The 18,948-nt window shown below is 48.4% G+C and overlaps 1 protein-coding gene across 1 annotated transcript in view; it reads right to left on the reverse strand.

Moving 5' to 3' along the window:
• BAZ2A (bromodomain adjacent to zinc finger domain 2A) overlaps positions 1–14,338 on the reverse strand; it is a 61,761-nt gene extending 47,423 nt beyond the window's left edge. The window contains exon 1 of the mRNA XM_079966331.1: positions 14,201–14,338. The gene's annotated coding sequence lies outside the window, so the exon portion shown is untranslated. The remainder of the gene's footprint in view (positions 1–14,200) is intronic.
• Positions 14,339–18,948: the final 4,610 nt, after the last annotated feature.

Below are 18,948 nucleotides of genomic sequence, written 5' to 3' on the forward strand. Positions count from 1 at the left end.
AGTCATTCAGACATCACACAGATACAAGGGCACTGTCCTTGTAGGAGGAACACCAAGCCAGTGCCGAGTTCCTAGCTGCACAGGGTTCCAGTGACCTTGTGGGTGGGAAAACAAGGGATATCCAGCCATTTTAGGAATGCACGCCTACATGATGTCACCATCCAAATACTTCCTCTCCCATGCAGATAATGTCGTTCTAGCCGTGAAAACACAGTGGCTCATCTTCCAGCCTGGGGCCATTCACCACTTGCCGCTAATAATCCCAGTCTGCCCAGCACCTCCAGAACCAGACTCCCTGCAGGGGGTGCTGGGATGAACCAGACAGGCCCATTAAAGCAAAAGCAGCCAGCACTCAGATCCCTTTTAACCCAATGACTGAAGCAAGAGAAATTTGCTTGTCTCCTTTGCTGGAGGCAAAAGTAGGTTATGGAGTGAGTTGCAGAAATCTTCCTGTGTTCTCTAGCGTAGGGTGGGGGATGGAACAGCTCTGAGAGGCTGGCTGGCTGGCAGAGGGAAACACAAAACAAATGCAGGAGAAAACCCCATTGCTTCTCTTTCTCCCACCCACCCCCATACACAAATATATGCCTGTCCATGCTGTGACTCAAAAGTGTGACATGTTTGGGTGGAGATGTGATGCCTGTTTGCCAACACTTGTCTGTGACAACCTATTTAGATCTGTACAAGAATGGTGTTTATCTTACCTTTTCCTGCTAGATTCAAGAGATCGCCCTGCAGGTTGCCAGTTCCAGAAAGAATCAGGCAAGTGAATCATTGCTTCAGAACTCGCAAGCCATTCTTCCCAGTGCCCCCATGGGGATGATAATACTGGCCTACCATGCAGGACTATTTTAAGGATTGCTGAGAACCAGGCAATATATGCAGTAGGTAAGAACACTGAAAGGGATGTGGGTGGCACTGTGGGTTAAACCACAGAGCCTAGGACTTGCCGATCAGAAGGTCGGCGGTTCGAATCCCCACGACAGGGTGAGCTCCCGTTGCTTGGTCCTTGCTCCTGCCAACTAGGAGTTCGAAAGCACATCAAAGTGCAAGTAGATAAATAGGTACCAGTCCAGAGGGAAGGTAAACGGTGTTTCCGTGTGCTGCTCTGGTTTGCCAGAAGCGGCTTAGTCATGCTGGCCACATGACTTGGACAAACGCCGGCTCCCTCAGCCTATAGAGCGAGATGAGCGCCGCAACCCCAGAGTCGGCCACGACTGGACCTAATGGTCAGGGGTCCCTTTACCTTTACCTTTAAGAATACTGAACCCTGGGTTCAAGTCCTTAGCCATCAAGTTCGTTGGCTAAACTTAGGCTAAGTTTCTATCAAACTGACCTTACATGGTTGTTGTGATAAAATTGGTTACCGGCACGCAAAATACCACAGCATTTTAGAGGGAAGGCAGGAGGCAAATGAGATAAATTTAAGCTTATACAGAACACAGAGGACGCATCGTTTCTTCACCAGAAAGGATATTTGGAGTTGTAAAGCAGACAAGTCTTAATCTCCTTGCTTTGCTTTATTTAGTTGCCACTCTAGATTCCATCAGATCTGTATCCAGGAATCCTAAACTTATTTGCAATCTCTCTCTGGAATACCTGATCACAAGAAAAACACCTGGTTCACCACATACCTTTCCATGTGGTACAGAATATGGCAAAGGCATGGTCCTTGCACAGAGAAGGTCACAGGCTAAAAGCTGCGTGTCTACTTTGCTCAAGAGCAGGACGTGGAAGGAAGGGCTCGGGGTTTTTCCTACCTGGAAATGCAGAGACAGTGTTGGATAGCCAAATACTGCAAGTGCAGACCCCAAAGAAGCCACTGTACCAGTGATTATGATGGGCTGCAGTGTGGATCCTCCTAAGGGTCAACTTATACATTATACACAGACAAGATTAAACCAACCCATCCTTCTATGAACACTGGTGTGGACACAACCTACAGAGGAACAAAGGTGAGGGGAAGAAGCAATAAAGAGGAATAAGGAAAAACATGGGGTTTTGAGACAATGGATCAAAATCCAAGCAGGGAATTAATGCCAGAAGAAAGGATTAAACTTGTGCAAATCAGGCCCCTAACTGCCGAGTCCTTCCTGGAAGGTCCAGATTTTGGACATCAAGAGGCTCAGCGTTTCTAACACAAGTAACATAACAGGTTGCCCTCATCTTTTTGTGCCTCCATCTTTTCTATCACCCACAGAGCTGCACACCTATTTCTAAGCATTGAGAGACAAGAGCCCTTTTCACCAGAGCCAGCCATTTCTTTTCCTGCCCGCAACGTACGTTGTAAACCGGGTCCCTGAATAATTCATAATCACCATTATGCCATGACGTGGTACTCAAAAGGCAAAGGAAGCAGCAACTTCACTGAAGCTAAGCAAGCCTCAGCTCTGGTCTGCGTCCTTGTGGAGGCAGATTTTGCATGCCACTTCATAAAAACTGGGAAGGCTTCTTCCACAGGGCAAATTGTGGTTTGTCCTCATGTGGTTGGTCCTATGTGCTCAGTGCCATCCTGGCTGAAAGAGACACTTGGATCATATGGATCAAGGATGGCTAACCTACAGCTGCTGTGGGACAACAACTTCCATCTTCTCAAACCATTGGCCATTCCAACTGGGGCTGATGGAAGCTGGAATCCAATATCATCGGGAGATCAACCACCTTCTGGACATAAACAATCCCTACTGGTACACATGTTCCTCAAGGAGTTGAGAGGGTGAAACTGAATGAGTCATCACAGAACTCCCTGCGCCTCTAACAAAATACTTCTGAAGGGAGCTCCGTTCAGCTTTGAGACATCAAAGCCCTCTGTTGGGCATACGTCAGAGGATGGGGCATCAAATGGCTCAGTCGGTAGAGCATGGGACTCTTAATCTCAAGAGTTGTGGGTTCAAGCCCCACGTTGGGCAAAAGATTCCTGCATTGCAGGGGGTTGGAGTAGTAGATGATCCTCATGGTCCCTTTGAAATCTACAGTTCTATGATTCTATGTAGGACTGAGCTGCAGGGATGCACTACAGGCCCTGCCCCCAATGTTGTATGGTGTTGTTACTCCTGACCCTAATGTCCACACTTTTAAGTGCGGACAGCTGCAAAGGAAAGTCCACTTGCATAAACCTGTAGAACATACAGACTTACCATGCATTCTGGAACTCAGCATGAAATCCAGAACACATGGAAACCTAAGTGTCTATGTGTGTAGGCTTTGCTTTCTGTGCTTTTCCGTGGCCTCTGTAGCCGATATGAGGGGGCTGAGTGGGTGCTGCAGGCCCTTGCAGGGCAGGATGGCTCTGCAGCTTCGTTCTATGCTTGAAGGGAGGTCAGGATGTTAAGTCATCAAGCGATGAGAAATCAAGCAACGTTACATGCATGTGTGAACCAGCCTCCCTCCCCACAATAATATGCTGGGGCAGACTGCAGTCTCTTGTAACGGTGGAGAAAGGGGACCACTCTTCAGAGTAAAGTGCTGCAAAATGCACGCAGAACCTGACAGGTGCTCACATCTCCTCCCCCCCCTGCAGCACAAAACAAATTGGGACATCAGGAAAATCCAGGTGTATGGCAGCCCAAGTCGGCAGTGCCATTTCCCCATAAAAATAGCTCAAAATTGCATTTTTTTAAAAAAGTGATTTTGCCCAAAAAGCTCAACAACTTTTCTGTCTGAATTTTCACTGCTTGAAATATGGCAACCCTAGACAAGACACAGCATGCTTCCTCTGGCTGCTGAGAGAGCAGAGGAACTGCTGCATTTTTATACTCTTTGCAAGGCCCGCCCTTCTCTGTCCCCTTCTGACCTGTGACCTTGTTGACTGCAGGTTGCCCAATGAGAAGGAGGCATCTTCTACAGAAGGGGAGTTGGTTTTTCGCCCCAGCCTGCGGACAGTACTCCCTTCTGGGCAACCTTCCCCACATGCTAGTGGTGGGCGAGACCAGTGGGGTAGAGAAACAAATGTAAATTTTAAACTTTGGACAGTTGGCTTGCTTCTACAAGCAGAAGGCATTGTCACAGTTCAAGGACACAATACCGTCACACAAAAACACTGGTTTTGTGGTTTTTGGTGTGTGTTTTGCAAACTGGGGCCAGTGAGGGTTGTGTCCTTGGGAAGGTTTCCAAAGGTCAGATATAGAGAGGCCTGTATTTGACTCCCAAGCCTGAGGTTCCTCACCCTTCTAGGGTCAGGCTAATCTAAAGCAGAAAACTGGATTCAGTTCTGAGACCCTCTTGTTGAGCCTTTCCCCACGAGGTGCCCACCAGTCGTTTTAGACTACAACTCCCATCACTCCCAACCAGCACTGATGGGAGTTGTAGTCCAAAATGTACGCAAGGGCACCAAGTGGAAGAAAACTGCTAGAGCTCAGTCTTGGTCCTTCCAGAGACCAAAGGCATCCTTTGTCTTTGGTTCAAACTCAGCTATGACCTTGCCAGATGGCTTTATGGGAGTCACTGTACTCCAAAGCCTCAGCTTTCCTCCATTTGAAATGCAGGGGTGGTAATAATGACCTAGCCTCCTGGGCTGTTGCTAAGGATTACTGGGATCGTGTGTGTGTGTGTGTGTGTGTGTGTGTGTCACCTCCATGTACTCGAAAAGTTAAAGCTTTCGAGAAAGGCTTATAACCAGGCTAACTCCAAAAGTTTAGGGCTGAGGGCAGAGGGAGGTTTCTTGTGTCACTAATTCTAGAAACCTAGGGCAGAGTATTATGCCCATTTAGCAGATGGGGAAGTCAGCCTGAGTGTGACATCATACCCTCCAACATCTCTCCAATGAAAATAGGGGCTTTCCCCAAGGAAAAGCGGGACATTCCGGGATCCAATCAGAAACCTGGCGGCTTCTGAAAATCCAGGACTGTCCCTGGAAAATAGGGGCACTTGGAGGGCCTGTGTGGAAGACCCGGCAAGTAGTGCAGAACAGAACCCAAGTTGAGAAGTGAACCTCTGGATTAAAGGAATGAGGCAGTCTGAAGCACAGGCGAGCAGTTTCGAGGTGCACTCCTCCTGCGAGAGGGGGAATCCTTCATAGAGGCTCTTTCCTGGCGAGATCCCTTGGGGTTCCCCCCTTCCTCTCCCAGAGAGAGAGAGAGCTTTCTTCGCCAGCCGCCCACGCCGCATCATTCAGCCACCCGCTTCGCAGCCTCTGCAAACAACAAGCCGACCGCCCTTCTCCTCGGGGCACGCCGCTGCCTTGCCATCTATTTGCTCGCTCCCTAGGAGGATCGAGAGAGAGAGAGATACAGGCGGGGCCGAGGAGAGAAAGCAAAGCATAAGGGGGGGGGCGTGTAGGCTTGGGAAGATGGCTGGGGATCAGCGGGAATCAAGAGCTTCGCCGGCCTGCGCTTCCCATGTCCTGCGAAATGCTCCTGGGTGGGTGGTCGGTGGTGATGGTGGCTAAGGACGAAGGTGGGCTGGACAGATCTAGATTGGTTCTCCTCCTGGCGTTTTGGAAACTCCTCCATCCCTCCCTCTCCCTCTCTCCCTCTCCGCTTTTGTGTGTCACAGGATCTGGTGAAAAAGCAGCCGCCCACACCCGCGCATACAAACAAACAACCCCCGGAGGCCATTGGAGGCTGCGCGCCCTGCACGGTGCGGCACTGCTGCAAGGTGCAGGCGAGGAGAGACAGATGGTTGGGGCTTTTGTAAAGAGAGCCCCTCCTCTTCCCCAGCTGCTGGAGCCAAACACTTCCTTTTCCATGCAGCCAAGAAGTAGCAGCAGCAGCAAGCAAGCAAGCAAGCAAGCAGGAGGGCGGGCGGGCGAGCGAGCGCGCACACACTTTTCTCCTCCAGGCCTTCAGCCAGAGCAGTCGTCTCTCCTCTTGCCTGCTTGTGAGTCACACGCAGGGAGAGACAAGCGTGACAAGCATCCCCGCCCCGAGCGACACCGTCTGATTGAGAAAGAGGTTGCCCTACGCACAAGGGCGCTTAAAAAAGAGAGAAAGAAACCAGCAATGCATCCGAAATAAGTGGATCGGGTTAGCACCCCTGTTGTTGTTTAGTCGTGTCCGACTCTTCGTGACCCCCTGGACCAGAGCACGCCAGGCACTCCTGTCTTCCACTGCCTCCCGCAGTTTGGTCAAACTCATGCTGGTAGCTTCGAGAACACTGTCCAACCATCTCGTCCTCTGTCGTCCCCTTCTCCTTGTGCCCTCCATCTTTCCCAACACCAAGGTCTTTTCCAGGGAGTCTTCTCTTCTCATGAGGTGGCCAAAGTATTGGAGCCTCAGCTTCACGATCTGTCCTTCCAGTGAGCACTCAGGGCTGATTTCCTTCAGAATGGATAGGTTTGTTCTTCTTGCAGTCCATGGGACTCTCAAGAGTCTCCTCCAGCTCCATAATTCAAAAGCATCAATTCTTCGGGGATCAGCCTTCTTTCTGGTCCAGCTCTCACTTCCATACATCACTACTGGGAAAACCATAGCTTTAACTATATGGACCTTTGTTGGCAAGGTGATGTCTCTGCTTTTTAAGATGCTGTCTAGGTTTGTCATTGCTTTTCTCCCAAGAAGCAGGCGTCTTTTAATTTCGTGACTGCTGTCATCATCTGCAGTGATCATGGAGCCCAAGAAAGTAAAATCTCTCACTGCCTCCATTTCTTCCCCTTCTATTTGCCAGGAGGTGATGGGCCCAGTGGCCATGATCTTCGGTTTTTTTGATGTTGAGCTTCAAACCATATTTTGCACTCTCCTCTTGCACCCTCATTAAAAGGTTCTTTAATTCCTTCTCACTTTCTGCTATCAAGGTTGTGTCATCTAGCACCCCTAAAAGGTAAAGGTAAAGGTACCCCTGCCCGTACGGGCCAGTCTTGACAGACTCTGGGGTTGTGCGCCCATCTCACTTAAGAGGCCAGGAGCCAGCGCTGTCTGGAGACACTTCCGGGTCACGTGGCCAGCGTGACGTCGCTGCTTTGGCCAGAGCCAGAGCCAGAGCCAGAGCCGCACACGGAAACGCCGTTTACCTTCCCGCTGGTAAGCGGTCCCTATTTATCTACTTGCACCCGGAGGTGCTTTCGAACTGCTAGGTTGGCAGGCGCTGGGACCGAGCAGCGGGAGCGCACCCCGCCGCAGGGATTCGAACCGCCGACCTTTCGATCGGCAAGCCCTAGGCGCCGAGGCTTTAACCCACAGCGCCACCTGCGTCCCACAGCGCCACCCCTACTGACATACAATTGTAAAGTTGGGTGAGGATCATCTAGTCCAACTCTCTGCAATGCAGGAATATGCAGCTGTCCCATACAGGGATCGAACCTCCAACCTTGGCATAATCAGCACCATGCTCTAACCAACTGAGCTATCAAGGCACAAGGATGCTTGCACAAGGGTGGTGGTTGCCCTGGCCCTGACTTGGTGTCAGCAGCACCGTGTGCTGGTTTGAGAGGCTGCGATTCTAGAAAAGCTTCCCTGGGAGTAAGCCCTGCTGCCAGCGGAGGATTTGCTTCTGCATAAAAATGCACAGGGTCGCAGTGGAAAGCAGGCTAATGAGAGCTCCCAGTGTGTGATCTCAAGTGTGCGAGGAGAGGGTTTTGTGGGATATTCTCCTCCCAATGCTATCAGAGGCACAGAAAGGCATATCTCCCACGTGGGCACAGGCTGCTGCCCACACACAGATGCTTTGCTGTACTGAGCTACTTTCCGGTGGGAAAGTGGCCTTGGAGCAGGGATCTGTTTGGAGGCAGCGTCCCCCAAACAAAATACATGAAAGCATTATCTCTCCTCACCCTCTCTGTCCTCCGAAACAAGATTGCCCAAGTTTATTATCTGCCTCCCGACAGAGAAAAACGCAATCGAGTATTTCTGCACTTCACTCATGCAACTATCGACACGTCGCTTCCCAAACCTGCCAGAGATGGGGAACCAGTGTCCTTCCAGATACTGATGGATAACAGCTCCCATCATCCTTGGCCAATGACCATGCAGGCTGGGGCCGATGGGAGTTGGACTACCAGCAATATCCAGAGGGCCACAAGCTCTCCATCCCAGATAAACATACACCTATTTTCCCGAGACTATAGTCCAGAATCTTGCACACCTTTTCTCTCCTTATCACTTTGCCCCCAGCTTGTAGTTAACTGGTCCTAGAGGACCATCGAATCACCCTACATTTTCAAAAACACTGGATGTTTATGGACCCGGCATGACTGGAACATGTGTACATAGATGCGCCTTTTCTGGGATCAGAAATATAAGTCTTGGAGGTCTCACCCTTGATTAACTTAAAACATTTATATCCCACCTTTCCACCTTTAAGGCAGCTTAAAACATCCATTATAACCAATGTCAACTTCAGATAACACTTCATCAGAGTCCGCAAAATACTATGCCATCATAAATTTGTTCTTTAAGGAGCGACAAGCCTTTTTTCATTGCTTTTACCTCGAGATTGGGGTGTGTGTGTGAAGCCTCATAATATGGATGCATCTCCTTCTATTAATTTTATGTGAGTGTTTATCCTTGTTATGTTTTCTTGAATTATTTTAAATACATTGGGGGTGCAGAATAGGGCAAATACTTGAACTCTGAATATGTGACTGGGACTGGGCTCAGGCTGCTACAAAACAAATTGACAAAAGTTAACCCTAGCCCACAAAAAACCGAACTAGCTCACCACTCCACATGTAGCATATTTTTCCATGTATAAGACTAGGTTTTTTCCCTAAAAAATAATGTCCAAAATTTGGGGGCATCTTATACACGGATAGATCTCCCCCCCATTTTCTTAAATCGGAGTCCCCAAAAATAGGGGGTGTCTTATACATGGGGGCGCCTTATAGACGGAAAAATACGGTACTTATATTGGTTGTAGCATTAGTGGCTTGAAAGAATGAAGGAACTTTTCCAATTAGCAAATGCTTCTCTGCCCAGTTCCCTGAATTCCCAAAGGCATTTTTTTTTTACTAGCCATAGGCAACCAGGCCAGTGATTACTTGCAAGCAGTGGCGTAGCGTGGGGGGTGCAGGGGGGGCCGGCCGCACTGGGCGCAACATCTGGGGTTAGGGCAAATCCACGGGTTAGGGGGCGCAAATCCACGGGTTAGGGGGCGCAAATTACTTGCCTTGCCCCGGGTGCTGACAACCCACGCTACGCCACTGCTTGCAAGCCAGGGTTAAGGCAACACTGGTACAGTGCTAGCAGGCTGGTGTTTACTGAACGAGAGGACAACATTAGAGCATGAGATTCTTAATCTAAGGCTATGGGTTTGAGCCCCATATTGGGAAAAAGATTCCTGCACTTCAGGGGGTTGGACTAGATCACCCTCATGGACCCTTCCAGCTCTGCAATTCTATGATTCTGTAACACTCACTCCCCTGACTCAGGCATACTGGTACGAGTTCATCAAGATCAAACACAGTTCTGTACAATTAACCCCACTGCAAAACTTTGCATGCTTACTTCAGAGTATTTTCCATTGACCAGGACTTACTTCCAATATCCTTGCATAGGATCAGGTCATAAGACTCTTAGACCAAAAAATATTTCAGACTATGGCTGCTCTGTAGGTATGTGAAACATCCCATCATTCACGGTCATTTTGAAGACCTGATGCCATCTAACATTCAGATATCATTCTAAATTATGTTTTTTGCTGGTTTGGACTTCATCTTAACTGAGGTTTGGCTGTCAAGTCCAAGCTGAAGGGTTGTATATGCCCATGTCTTCCAAACCCAAGAATTGGCAAATTAAAATGTTATGCTATAGCTCAGGGGTAAGCAACCTAAGGCCCAGGGGCCGGATGCGGTCCAATCGCCTTCTCAGTCCGGCCCGCGGACAGTCTGGGAATCAGTGTGTTTTTTACATGAGTAGAATGTGTCCTTTTCTTTAAAATGCATCTCTGGTTTATTTGTGGTGCCTGTCTGGTTTTTTTTACATGAGTAGAATGTGTGCTTTTATTTAAAATGCATCTCTGGGTTATTTGTGGGGCTTAGGAATTCGTTCATTTCCCCCCAAAAAATATAGTCCGGCCCAACACATGGTCTGATGGACAGTGGACCGGCCCCCTGCTGAAAAAGGTTGCTGACCCCTGCTACTGCTAAACCACTCCACTGTTCAGAACTCAAATTATTGTTTGAGCACCCCAATGTACAGGCAAATCATGGTACAGTGGTACCTCAAGTTAAAAACTTAATTTGTTCCGGAGGTCTGTTCTTAACCTGAAACTGTTCTTAACCTGAAGCACCACTTTAGCTAATGGGGCCTCCTGCTGCCACTGCACCGCCACTGCATGATTTCTGTTCTCATCCTGAAGCAAAGTTCTTAACCTGAGGTACTATTTCTGGGTTAGCGGAGTCTGTAACCTGAAGCGTCTGTAACCTGAAGCGTATGTAACCCGAGGTACTACTTTATAGGCCTGCTTGTCTATTTTTATTTCCCATCTGCTCAGCATTCTCATATCTAAGTGCAGTAATCTGGAGGTGAAGACAGGCCGTTGCAAACCAATCATGCCAAACCCACTTAAAACCATGGCTTCCAGTTCTGATTTGCTGGCTGATGGCAAACCATGATTTGTCAATTCAGACATCATGCTAAGCCACACTTTACTTCCTTAACTATTGTTTAGCAGGATGTCTAAACTGAACCAAAGGATGTGGCGAGGAATATGCTGAGGTGCTCAAAGACTGAACGTCCAGTTGCACAAGGCAGTGGTACATATCCTCTGGTCCTCCAGATATTTGCTGGATTTCAGTTCCCATCACCCCAACCACTGGCGACGCTAGCTGAGGCCAGCAGGTGTTGTAGTCCAACAGCATCACAGGGCACTAGGTTTCCAAACCACTTCCACAGTGCATAAAAGGTAAAGGTAAAGGGACCCCTGACCATTAGGTCCAGTCGTGACCGACTCTGGGGTTGCGGTGCTCATCTCGCTTTATTGGCCGAGGGAGCTGGTGTACAGCTTTCGGGTCATGTGGCCAGCATGACTAAGCCACTTCTGGCAAACCAGAGCAGCGCACGGAAACGCTGTTTACCTTCCCGCCGGAGCGGTACCTATTTATCTACTTGCACTTTGACGTGCTTTCAAACTGCTAGGTTGGCAGGAGCTGGGACCGAACAACGGGCACTCACCCCGTCACGGGGATTCGAACCGCTGACCTTCTGATCGGCAAGTCCTAGGCTCTGTGGTTTAACCCACAGCGCCACCCACATCCACAGTGCATAGCTGAAAGGAAAACAACAGCTACTACTTATCAATTTGCCAATAATCAACTTATCTCCACCCCCATCACTTAGCCCGGACACTGAGGTCCAGCTCCGAGGGCCTTCTGGCGGTTCCCTGCCTGCAAGAAGTGAGGTTACAGGGAACCAGGCAGAGGGCCTTCTCTGTAGTGGCGCCCTCCCTGTGGAACGCCCTCCCATCAGATGTCAGGGGAATAACTATCTGACTTTAAGAAGACATTGGAAGGCAGCCCTGTTTAGAGAAGTTCTTAATGTTTGATGTTTTATCGTGTTTTTAATATTCTGTTGGGAGCTGCCCAGAGTGGCTGGGGAAACCCAGCCAGATGGGCAGGGTATAAAGAAATAAATTATTATCATTATCATCATCATGCCTGAACGACATTATTTGGGTAAATGTTGTTCCCATACCTTGGGATCTCCCTAGTTCCTTAAACCTCCATAAACAGTTATCAGCTATTGTGAAATCCACGCTCTTGCAAAAGCAACCCTGTTTTGCACACAGTGTAACAATATGCCATACAAATAATACTTCCTTTGCCATTTTAATAGAGAGGTCTCGTTCAAAAGGGGGTCTGACCCTCATTTATAAGAAGGGCTCTGATTCTGCTAAACACAGACTGTGGTATTCGGAAGAGAATACAGCCTCCTGCTAATTTCATCCCCCCCTTTCTCTCTGCATGACGCAAAGATGTGTTTGAAAATGTGTAGGCAATGCTTGCCAAAAGAGGTGGCTAAATAAGATTTCCAGTGGGTTAGAGGAGAGGCTTTTAATGCCCAGCTGGTTCATTACCCCTACTCATGATTAGCAAAACCAAAAGAAGTCATGCAAAATACAAAAATGCAAAATTGTTGGTTTTTTAAAATGAAAAATATGCACATTTCTCTTATTATGTGTGTTGGGGTTTTTTAATACAGAGGCATACAGAACCCGGCTTCTCCTGCTTCAGTTTTCTTTGCGGGGAGGGGTAAACACAAATCATATACAGCCTTGTTTATAGTTCAAGTAATTTCACTCTTCCTAACACCAAGGATGGGTAGAAGCACAAGCCCAGAAGCACACAAACAAATCCAAGATTCAAGGGAACTGGCTTCATGAAGTTCCCAAGGTCAGAGTTGGCCCTACCATTAGACAGAGTGAGTCAGCTGCTTCAGGCAGCAGTTGCTACTGGGTGACAATGAGGTGTTGGGAAGCAGAGCTGCGTGTGCCACCTGCCCTGCCCTACACCCCCTAAGGACACACTGTCCCTCCTTTTCCTAGTATTGAAGTGAGAGACAGCTGTCAATCAGGTCTGCTTCAGAACAAGACTTTGCCACCTTGTCTTTCCGCCTCAGGCAGCAAAATGACTTGGGCTACCCCTGCCCGGGGTTCCTTTATTAACCAATCATTTGATGGCTGAGCCAACAGCCTTGGGCAGATAAGAAATTCAGGAACCCCATCACTGCCAGCCTGTGTCTCTTAGTCACGCCAAGAAGTGCTGCCCCGGTGGGTGGGTGCACACCCACAATCCAGTTTAATTTAGAGAATGCTATGGTCAAGACTGCAGAGTTATTATATGCCCGTGATGGCAGGTATTGATTTGGTGTGTCCTGGAAGGGCACAGATGGTTTCGTTATTTAATTTATTAGCATGATTTTTATTTTTTATTTTTTACTGCCGGGGCAGAGGAAGAGTCGCTTATGGGATTTCCTGCCTCAGTCAAGCCACACTGAATGAATAGCCCCCTGGTCGTGAACTACGAGCCAACTGCACAAATTCAGGAAAGCCAGGAGTGGTGCCAGAGCCAGGAAGCCATTCAAAGAAGAGAACGCTCTGCAGCACTGCCAGCGTCAGAGGACGGCAAAGTCAGGCGTTTACTGGTGCCTAAATGCAAACTGCTTGCTGCCCAACAACACTCCCCCTATTTTCACTATAAACAGAGCACCCACAAGGGGGTGTGAGATAATTCTCAGTTGGAATTTCCCACCTCTTCCAAGCCAGAAATGGAGGGAGGGGCGTTGTCACCTGAACTTATCTTGCAACTAAGGCCACCCAAGCCAGAATGTTCATTCATTCAAAAGCTCTGCAAGCTCATTCATTTCCTGCATGGGGTGCAGAAATGGCACCCCAGTTTTTCAGGGAGAAACGAAGGAGGGGAGAGAGAATAGCGACAGTGCTCAGCATGTAAAATAAATACACACATATTTTTTTCCCCATCCAGCCACACACAGCTTGTGATGGAAGAATCACAGAATTTCTAGAGTTGGAAGGGACCCCGATGGTCATCTAGTCCAGCCCCCTGCAATGCAGCAATTTCAACACAAGGTTGCCCATCCAATCTGAAACCATACCGGACCCTGCTTAGCTTCGCAAACGTGCCCGCAGTTTTATTACTGCGCCCATTCTTACCCATGATGCCCTCCTGAAATTCAGGGTTCTGCTCCAGCTCTGCAGGGCTGTCCCCTTCTCACCCCACTGCTGCTTCCTGAACAATGGACGATAAGGTGCCCTTGCTCTAACCACAAGGCCACATGTCCTCTGCAGAGGTATCCCCCCAACTCTTGGGGAACCCCAGAACCCCGAATTCCCAGACAACTTCCTCCAACCTATTACTACGTACTACTCTGTTTCCAAAGCCATTTTCGGGATCCAAGATTAATTTGACTTATTTCTAGCAGGCCAGCATGCTTGCAGCTGGGGTTGCAGAGTGCAAGTTCCGCTCCCAGCAGCGCCAGCCAACTTTTGTTTCCCTTTTGAAACTTGCACGGGGGGCGCAGGGTTTACCCCACCGCCCGATCTCCCGGCTTACTCTCTCCTGACTTTTTTTATAAAGAGTCATGGAAGACAGAACGCATCTGCCTTTGGGACCCGGGAGGCTCCAATCGGCAGCTGCTGCAGGCAGAAGAGGAGGAGGCAAAAAATAAAAAAAAGAGCCTTCTGATGGTGAAGAGAGATCTCCCAGGCTCCGCCTGGCTCGGATCGAGCTCGGTGGGATCATCTGGGGTTCCATGCACGCAGAAAGCCAGCCCTCCCAACCCGGGTGGCCCATGCAATCGGCGCCCCTTACCTGGAGGGCGAGGGGTCTCCAAGGGATGGGATGGGTGGAGGGGAGATCTGGGAGATCAGCAGCAGCAGGAGGAGGATCCTCGGGGGTTCCCAGCAGTTTCCTCTCTCTTCCTCTCTCTGGCTGGAAGCAGGTGGCTGCTGAAGTCCTGGCGCTGATGTCACCAGGCTCGGGCGGCTGCTGCTGTTGCTGCTGCCTCCTCTGCTGTCTCCTCCCCAGCCAGCCCCATGCAAGGAGGCAGAGGCAAAAGACAGAGCGATGAATTATTTAAAGGTGCAGAAGCCATTTGCAGGCGAAAGGGAAAGCGGCGAGGGGGATTGCAAAATAAAAATAAGGAAATAGGCGCGCGCGCGCTCTCAAACCGCGCCGCCGCCTCTTACTTCCGAAATGCGGGACACGCACATCGAGGAGAAGGCTTGCAAGTGAACGGAGGGGGGAGATACCCACCAAGAAGGGACACCCCCCCCCCGCCCCGGCACTCCTTTCAGGGGTGCCAACTTGAATATAATATAAAGGGGGGGTCCAAATAAGCTCTACCCTGCAGAATCTACAGATAGATAGATAGATAGATAGATAGATAGATAGATAGATAGATAGATGATAGATATAGATAGATAAATATAGATAGATTCTGCAGGGTAGAGCTTATTTGGACCCCCCCTTATATTCAAGTTGGCACCCCAATTTGAAAACCAAATTAATATTATATATATATATATATATATATATATATATATTTGTTTATTTGGTTTTCAAACCAGAGTTTTACAATCACATACTGTATCCAATATTTAACATAAAAACAAGATTCCAAAGAATCTTCTGGACTTCCCTCCTTGCCAGTGCCGGATTTACGTACAGTGGTACCTCAGGTTACATACACTTCAGGTTACAGACTCCGCTAACCCAGAAATAGTACCTCGGGTTAAGAACTTTGCTTCAGGATGAGAACAGAAATCATGCTCCAGCGGCAGCAGGAGGCTCCATTAGCTAAAGTGGTGCTTCAGGTTAAGAACAGTTTCAGGTTAAGAACGGACCTCCGGAACGAATTAAGTACTTAACCTGAGGTACCACTGTATAAGCTAAACAAGCTATAGCATAGGGCCTCGCTCTCTCGGGTAACCCCCAAAAATTCACTATTAATATACTTCTTCTTAATTGTCTTTCAGTTCGACAATTACTTTGATAAAATACATATTTTGTTATGTGCAGATGGCTTTAGATACCTATAAATTACCATATGGCATATATTCAACATAAAAAAGACCATTTGTTGTTGACAAAGGACAGCTGGACATATAAAAGGCCCCATTACCTTCAGTAGCTTAGGGCCTCATCAAACCTAAATCCGGCCCTGCTGTAGGTCCTATTTTTAATCATTTCCTCCTGCATCTTTTATAATAATCTGAATCTTTTACATCTCTGTTATGTCCAAAATTCACCATTAAACTACAAATGTTAGTCCAGGCTTCCTGCAAACAGTTTTACCTCATACACTGCAGAAATCAATCACATGACATGGTGCACTGGCACTGTATTGATTGGAAATGCCCATCAATTTGGGGGGCGCCCCCCTTTTATGGGGGCAGGGGAGGAAGGGACCTCGGTCCCTAGGAATAGCTTCCTATGTATGCCTCATCTAATGGTCTGTTGCAAGCAGGCATACAGCGGCCATAGCCCCTCAAGGCAAGGCATGGAGGGCGAGGGTCCAACCAGGTCCTGTTATTAGGCCCCTAGCCAAAATAAGGGTTTCCCACACACACTCTTGAGAGAGACTTGAGAGTCCCATGGACTGCAAGAAGATCCAACCGATCCATTCTGAAGGAAATCAGCCCTGAGTGCTCACTGGAAGGGCAGATCGTGAAGCTGAGGCTCCAATACTTTGGCCACCTCATGAGAAGAGAAGACTCCCTGGAAAAGACCCTGATGTTGGGAAAGATGGAGGGCACAAGGAGAAGGGGGCGACAGAGGACAAGATGGTTGGACAGTGTTCTCGAAGCTACCAGGATGAGTTTGACCAAACTGCGGGAGGCAGTGGAAGACAGGAGTGCCCGGTGTGCTCTGGTCCATGGGGTCACGAAGAGTCGGACACAACTAAACGACTAAACAACAACAACATACACACACACTCTCTCTCTCTCTCACACACACAAAACCATCTGGGAAACGAAGGCAACAATCCTCACTGCACACATTCTTGGCTGGAAGTAAATCCTGCCAAACGCAGCCGGGCCTGCTCACAAGTCAACAGGCCTCAGGGGTGGCATAGTTTTTGTACCAACCTGGAGTGTGAGGCGAAAACCTAGCCTTTAAACCTCTCAGATATTGTAACCTAGGCAGGCCACCCCATCATACCTTCCAACATCTCTCCGATGAAAACAGGGATGTCCTATTCCATTATTATTATTATTATTATTATTATTATTATTATTATTATTACCGTGGTACCTTGGGTTACAGATGCTTCAGGTTACATACGCTTCAGGTTACAGACTACGCTACCCAGAAATATTGCCTCGGGTTAAGAACTTTGCTTCAGGATGAGAACAGAAATCGTGCAGCAGCGGCAGCGGGAGACCCCATTAGCTAAAGTGGTACCTCAGGTTAAGAACAGTTTCAGGTTAAGAACGGACCTCCGGAACGAATTAAGTTCTTAACCCGAGGTACCACTGTATTATTATTTTACCATTTATACCCCACCTATCTGACTGGGTGGCCCCAGCCACTCGGGGCGGCTTCCAACATAAATAAAAACATAATTAAGCATTAGGAAAGTTCCCTACAGGGCTGCTCTCAGATGCCTTCTAAAAGTTGTATAGTTGCTCAGCTCCCTGGCTTAGGGGTTGCTGCCCTTCCAACATTTATCCAATGAAAATAGGGACATCCTAAGGAAAAGCGGGGCAGGTGGCGCTGTGGGTTAAAGCCTCAGCGCCTAGGGCTTGCCGATCGAAAGGTCGGCGGTTCGAATCCCTGCGGCGGGGTGCGCTCCCGTCATTCGGTCCCAGCGCCTGCCAACCTAGCAGTTCGAAAGCCCCCCCGGGTGCAAGTAGATAAATAGGGACCGCTTACCAGCGGGAAGGTAAACGGCGTTTCCGTGTGCGGCTCTGGCTCACCAGAGCAGCGATGTCACGCTGGCCACGTCACCCGGAAGTGTCTCCAGACAGCGCTGGCCCCTGGCCTCTTGAGTGAGATGGGCGCACAACCCCAGAGTCTGTCAAGACTGGCCCGTACGGGCAGGGGTACCTTTACCTTTACCTTTTAAGGAAAAGCGGAACTTTCTGGGATCAAGTCAGAAACCGGGATGGCTTCTGTAAATGCTGTTCCTAAAAATAAGGACACTTGGAGGGTCTGCAATGTAGGGCCGTAAATCTGCACGGGCAGTGCGCCCCCCAACCTCCAGAGGAGTAACGGGGAGAGCCCTCAAATACTTGTCCTGTACACATATAACTGGGAGAAAGCCCCACTGAATTCAATGAATCCAGACTGAATCCGGACTGTCTCTCTCTCTCTGTCTGTCTATATATACAGATATATAGATACATTCTGTCTGCAATATGTCATTGACTCACAATGCATTTGTGCTGGATTTATACCAGGCTGTCCACACATCAGTCTGCTTCATTAGTTCTTCTGTGATACTTCCCCAGTGTTACTGCGCTTTTGCTGAATGGAGGGGCACTCTTGAGCTATAGCACAATGAAAGCGGGACAAAAAACAACAACCCTAAAACCCAACAATCCCAGAACGTTTGTGGTATAAAAAGTTTCGGACTGGGTCTCTGCAGGAAGTTGTGGAGTATGCACTGGTTGGAAACGAACCAATCGTGTTTTTAATATTCTGTTGGGAGCTGCCCAGAATGGCTGGGAAAACCAAGCAAGATAGGCAGGGTATGTATGTATGTATGTATGTATGTATGTATGTATGTATGTATAAAAAATAAAATAAAATAAAATAAAAATAAATTTTTATTTAAGCCCGCCCTTCCTGGTTTAAAAACCGGGCTCGGGGCTGCTAACAGCAAATATAAAACATTGATTAAAATGCGACTTAAAAACAGCATAAAATGCAACATAAAAATGCAGCATCAATATCAATAAAATTCAAAAATTAAGGAGTCATTTGGGGGTGGGAGGAAAAAAAGGGGGGACTCATTCAGTAGACATCAAATGATCACCAGGGTTAACTGGCCAAGTTGGTCCTACTAGGGCCGGCAAGAAGACCAGGGAAGAATTTAAAAGTAGGGTCCCATGTGTTACAGTGACGGGGGGGGGGGGATACTGTATAATTTGTGGAAATTCTCATTCGGACCATGTTCTCTGGTAGATGTTTTATTTGCATTTAAGAAAAAGGAAAAGTTGCCCGTTCTCAGCTATCACCCCTCAGCTATGAGTTAATTTTAAGCACCTATCTGAGCAACTATTTCGGACCTTCTTAGTTCCACTGCCATCAGGACAGTCCTTTCTGGGTATCAAACCCAGGGTGGATCGTGAGCAGCCTTCGCAGGATCAGAGCCCAAGAGATCACTCTGCGCCGGATCAATACCATGAGCAAGTCAGGCTGCCAAGCAAAGAGTCGAGAGAGCTGATCGATACAGCTTCATCAAGGCCAAAGAAGGGAACCAAAGGCAGAATGAGGTTAAAGCCAGCTGGGCCGGACAGTCTCAAAGCAGGAGAATCAAGATGTCAAAAATGGAGGTCAGGCACTCAAGACGAAGGCAGCAGATTTAAAAAACAACAACAGAAGATACCAAT

This window comes from Podarcis cretensis (assembly GCF_951804945.1).
Source record: "Podarcis cretensis genome assembly, chromosome: 2".
In the NCBI taxonomy this organism is placed as follows: domain Eukaryota; kingdom Metazoa; phylum Chordata; class Lepidosauria; order Squamata; family Lacertidae; genus Podarcis; species Podarcis cretensis.